Raw genomic sequence first — 6,000 nt, 5'->3', positions numbered from 1 at the left:
TTGTTTAGAAAGATCTGCTAATGATATTTTCATGGATATTAATAAATGGTTTAAAGCCAACTCACTGACATTAAACTTCGAAAAGACTCACTGTATGCAATTCAGAACCTGCAAGAGGTTTCCACCCAGCGTATGCATAAAGTATGAAGAAGAGCAGATAGATGAGGTTGACAGTCTTAAATTCCTGGGATTACAACTTGATAATAAATTCAGTTGGGAGGACCACACCACAGAACTGCAGAAACACCTTAACAAATCTGTATTTGCAATCCGAGTGTTAGCAGACATAGGTGACATAAAAATGAAAAAGCTTGCATACTTTGCCTACTTTCATTCCATAATTTCATATGGTATAATATTTTGGGGTAACTCTTCAAGTCAAACAAAAGTTTTCAGAGTCCAAAAGCGTGTAATATGTATTATTTGTGGAGTAAATTCATGGACGTCCTGTAGAAACCTCTTCAAAGAACTGGGTTTACTAACTACTGCCTCTCCGTATATTTACTCCTTAATGAAATTTGTCCTAAATAACATATCTCTTTTTCCAACAAACAGCTCAGTTCATACAAACAATACCAGGAACAAAAAATTATCTGCACAAGGACTTAAAAGCACTTACTTTAGTTCTAAAAGGGGTCCACTACTCAGGAACACTCATCTTCAATAATTTTCCAGCAAACATAAAAAATTTAGTTATTTCTCACTGTCCAAATCCTTGGTCGGGATGTTCGCATGCAGGTGGATACTGGTTCTGCTGCCACTATCATCGATTCTCAGACGTATCTTCAGTTGGGTTCTCCAATCCTGTCACCTGTCACTAGGCAATTACAGACTTACAATAAACAGAAGATTTCTCTCTTGGGACAATTTGATGCTGAGGTATCTTACAAATCTGTCATTCACACTGTTCCTATATTTGTGGTCGACCACAGTAATGCAGGGAGTCTTTTTGGTTTCAATGCCTTTTGTGTTTTTGAGTTCTCCATGGATGACTCTGTCAATATCGTCTCTGAACCTATTCCTTATGCTCAATTGGATTCCTTGTCGATGACATTTTCGTCCCTTTTTTCTCCTGGGTTAGGCCGTGCAAACGACTTTGAAGTTCATGTCACGCTCAAACCCACTGCTCAGCCTAATGGCCAATGCATTCGGCACATTCCTGTGGCCCTTTGTGATCAGGTCAAACGGGAGCTATATCATCTGAGTGCTTCAGGGGTCTTGCTTCCTGTCACTTTCAATGAGTGGTCCTCTCCTGTCATAGTCGTTGCTAAGCCAAATGGTGATATTCGTCTCTGTGGCGATTTCAAAGCCACTGTAAATGCTCAATGCCTTATCGACACTTACCCTATGCCTTGACCTGAAGAATTGTTCACTAAACTTGCTGGAGGCCAGTATTTTTCTAAACTTGACCTGTCAGAAGCTTATCATCAACTTCCTGGCAGTTTCTGGTCCTTAACACGCCCTTTGGCCTCTATCAATACCAACGATTGCCATTCGGGCTTGCAGCGCCTGTGCTTTCTTTCAGCGATTCTTGGAACGATTATTGCTCACTGTCCCTGGGTGTATAAATTACCAGGACAACATTGTTGTCACTGGTTCCACCACTGACGAACATCTTCAAAATCTCTGCACACTTTTTCATGTCTTACAGTCTGCCAGTCTTAAGTATAATCTTCAGAAATCCAAATTTTTTCAGGCATCTATCACGTACATGGGGTTTCAACTCTCTTGGGATGGTATTCGTCCACTTCAGCAAACTGTCACTGCAATCAATGCCCTTCCTCACCCTACATCTGTTAAGGAACTGCAGGCCTTCTGGGGGAAAATGGCATACTATCACAAGTTTTTACCGTCTGCTGCTTCGGTGGCTCAGCCGTTGCATCACCTGTGCATAAAAATGTGCCTTTTCACTGGTCCGCATCATGCGATGCGGCTTTCCAGAAATTGAAGACTATGCTGAAACAGGCCCTGTGCCTGGCTACTTATCAACCTGGCCAACATCTTGTTCTTGCCATGGATGCCTCTCAATACGGGGTTGGTGCAGTCCTTGTGCACTGTTTATCTGACGATTCTGAACAACCCATTGCTTATGCCTCCAAAACGCTCACGGATGCAAAACAAAAGTATTCTCAAATTGAAAAAGAAGCTTTGGCTATTATTTATGCTCTTCATAAGTTTGGTGTTTTTCTCTATGGATCCAAATTTCATCTTGTTACAGATCACAAACCACTTGTTTCCTTGTTTCATCCATCAACGTCACTTCCCGACAAGTCTGCACACCGCCTCCAGCATTGGGCTCTTTACTTGTCTCGTTTCAATTATGAGATTCGTTTCCGGCTGACAGCTCAACTTGCAAATGCTGATTCACTGTCTCGCCTTCCCATGGGTCCTGATCCGGCTTTTGATAGGGATGAACTGTTGTGTTTCTAGCTGGATATTGCCGAGCAGTGGGTTCTGGACGGGTTCCCCATCACCGAGGACCGGCTGGCAGCTGCTACGGGTTCTGACCCTACCCCCTACTGGGTTTTACGCTGTATTCAGAAGGGTTGGACAGATCGTCCATCTGCTAAGACTTCTGATCTGTTGTGGAACTACTATGCTTTGCGTTACCGCCTCACGGATAGGGATGGTGTTATCCTCCTTTCTACCAACAATGCTTCGCCGCGTGTTGTTGTACCTGCGTCTTTGCATGCTTTGGTCTTACACCTCCTTCACCAATGGCACTGGGGTGTCTCTCACACAAAATCTCTGGTGTGCTGTCATGTGTACTGGCCCGGCATCAACTCTGAAATCGCACACACGGTCGCTGCCTGCGGCCCTTGTGCATCACAGGACGCCGCCCCGAAGGCATCTTTGTCACTGTGGCCTTCACCTGAGAAGCCCTGGGAGCATATTCATGCTGACTTCGTGGGACCTTTTTTAGGTACTTATTGGCTTCTCCTTATTGACACCTACTCTAACTTTCCCTTTGTTGTCCGTTGCACGTTGCCTACCACCGCGGCAACCACCAATGCTCTAGCTCGCATTTTCTCTTTGGAAGGCCTTCCCTCTACTCTTGTTACTGATAATGGTCCACAATTTGCCTCTTCCGATTTTGCGGATTTTTGTGCCCGTCACGGCGTCATGCATGTCACAGTCCCTTCGTTCCATCCACAGTCAAACGATGAGGCTGGATGACTGGTCCGTACATTTAAGACTCAGACAAGGAATCCTGACTTCTTCTGCTGATGATGTGCTTCTCCAATTTCTGGCTTCTTACGATTTCACCCCTATGGACGATCACAGCCTGGCTGAGCTCTTACATGGCCAACAGCCCCGCATGCTACTTCATCTTCTACGGCCTTCCACCTCACAGCTGCGGGTGCCTTCGCTTGGCCGGTTCACTGCTGATTACCTTGCACGAGTACGGGGATATGGCAGGCGGCCAAAATTGAGTCCTGGCCACATCTTACGACACCGTGGCCAACGCCTGTATGAAATCCAGACGGGCACGGGTGTTGCAATGCGTCATTCAGACCAGCTTCGTCCTTGTGTGCTGGCAATGCCTGTTCCGGATGCCGCTACACCACCTGCGGCTCTACCTGACACTTGGGATACTGGAATCTCTCATTACTCACAACGCAGTCCTCTCACCATCATATCGGAGCCAGCACAAGAACTGACGCCACCAGGAGACGTGCCCATGCAGGAACCAGATGAACATCATCTGTCAGAGAAACTCTACTCGCCTCCTTCTCCTATGGATGTGGACGCATTGCCCATGTCTCCTGTTATAACAACCGGACTTGCCACAATGGGCTGATTGGTGCATGGGGCCCCAGCAGATTCGACCCTCATGTCTCCTGTCATCTCAACCCGTTATCATCGGGGTCATTTCCGTCCGTACGGGAAGCCTCCTCCTCGAGACTTAACGGCCAGTCAAACAACACCTATAGACATTAGCAATCTACAGGCCACCTCCATCAAGACCTGTACAAAAAATTCAAAGGGGGGAAAAGTGTTGTGACTCGCCGATCTTTCAAAGTGCTGCCACACAGTTACGCGCATCCTCTACATGCGGCACTGTCTGCCAGCCATGCAGCAGCGGCTGCTGGACTTTGACTCAGTTATGATTTGACTGTTAAAGTGTACACACCTCTTCCTCTGTTTACTTGATCTGTGACTTTCATGTATTGTGTCTTCCTTGAAATATATTTGTTCAACTTGAAGTTATTACATTATGAGGGGAAAGAAAAAAAAAACAGCTCCATTATATGTTTCACAGTAATTTTGAATTTTTTGTAGTATATCATATTTGCCATTGACTGTAGAGCTTGTTTATTTCACAATTGCAGTTTTAGCTTAAGGCCATTATGAAATGGCGCAGTAAAAGACTGTGCTTCAACACATGTCAGACTTTAAAATCTTCTGACATGTGTACATATAATCATCAGAACAGAGCCTTTTCACTGCAAACAGTGTGTAATAAAATCAATTTACTGCAGTTTATGTAAGAATGTGAACACTGGCAATATTGCATGTAATTTACTTTATTTTATGATGTTCAGAACTTCATGTCCTTTCAATGCTGCTGTATTTTTTACAGTGAAAAAGCTCAGTTCTGATGATTAATGCATATATCTCAAAGGATTTTGAAGTTTGAAATGTGTTGAACCAAAATTATTTCCAGTACCACCAGCCTTAATGCTAAAATTGCAGTTATGACATAAACAATCTCTACAGTCAATTGTGAATATGAAGACCTTTAAAAAATTTCAAAATAATAGGAAGCAGAAGTCATTACCCATGGGGAAGTTTATACAGTCACGTAACATCATAAAAATTGCATGCAAGAAAAACTGTCACATTTATCAGTATCAATTCAAAGACTTCTACGAGGGTTGACTGAAAAGTAATGGCTCCACCTTCTTCAACAGTTGGCAGAATTGGTATGAGGCAGGTACTGGCTTGTTCTGTAGCCTCTTCTCTACAGCCCCAGTTGGCAGGAAGCCTTAGCATTGAATGGTTGTGTTGTTACAGTGTAAAGTATGGAACCCTCCATAGATGGTTGGTCAATGCGATTTAAGCAATGTGCAGTCACTGTGTGTCATTGTGTAAGTAAGTTTAAAGATGTTGAGGCAGGAACATCTGACCTGCATGACAAACAAAGAGTTGGACATCCTGTGACAGTAACCACTGAGTTTCACAAGCAAAATGTTGACTCATTGATTCAGGACAATCATCGTATCACTCAGAAATTGTAAGCACTATTGGCATTTCACAAGAACGTCTGGGTCACATTATTGCTTTGCTTGGCAAACCACACACTTCACATGCCACCACAGCAGAACTTCAGAGACTGAATCTCACCACCGTACACACTTGGTACAGTCCAGATTTAGCACTGTCTGACTTCCATCTGTTCCTGATAATAAAAGACAATCTGGGGTACACCATTATGCTTCTGATGAAGACGTTGAGAGAACTGTGAGACTGTGGTTGCAGAAACAGTGTGTCGACTTCTTCCATGACAGCTTCAGAAAACTTGTTCATCGTTGGCAGAAATGTATCCAATTGGCTGGTGATTATGTGGAAAAGTGAATATTGGTAATTAAAGATCACATTCTAAGAATTATTTCTGAATTTGATTTATTAAAATATTCCCATCCAAACCCAATTAATGAAAGTGGAGGCATTACTTTTCATTCAACCCTCCTATATTTGTATGTGATGCTGGAGGAATATGCATGACTTTCTGAGGAGAGGTAATACTTGCCAAACACAGGACATACCACGAAATTTTCACTGGGAATGCTGGTCCGACAGTGCAAAAATGGTATCAAGTGCCCTATCACCTCCTATCAGTGGTGGAAGAAAGTATTCAACAGTACTTAGACTCCAGAATCATTCAGCCATCATCTAGCCCCTGGGACCCATCTATAATAATTTTGCCCAGAAACCCTGTTAATGGTAAGAAAACTATCACTTATGTGCTATATCAAGCAGTGTATAAAGTGTATG

The sequence above is a fragment of the Schistocerca piceifrons genome, chromosome 1 (assembly GCF_021461385.2).
Source record: "Schistocerca piceifrons isolate TAMUIC-IGC-003096 chromosome 1, iqSchPice1.1, whole genome shotgun sequence".
NCBI lineage: Eukaryota > Metazoa > Arthropoda > Insecta > Orthoptera > Acrididae > Schistocerca > Schistocerca piceifrons.
Note: the sequence above shows the minus strand (reverse complement) of the source record.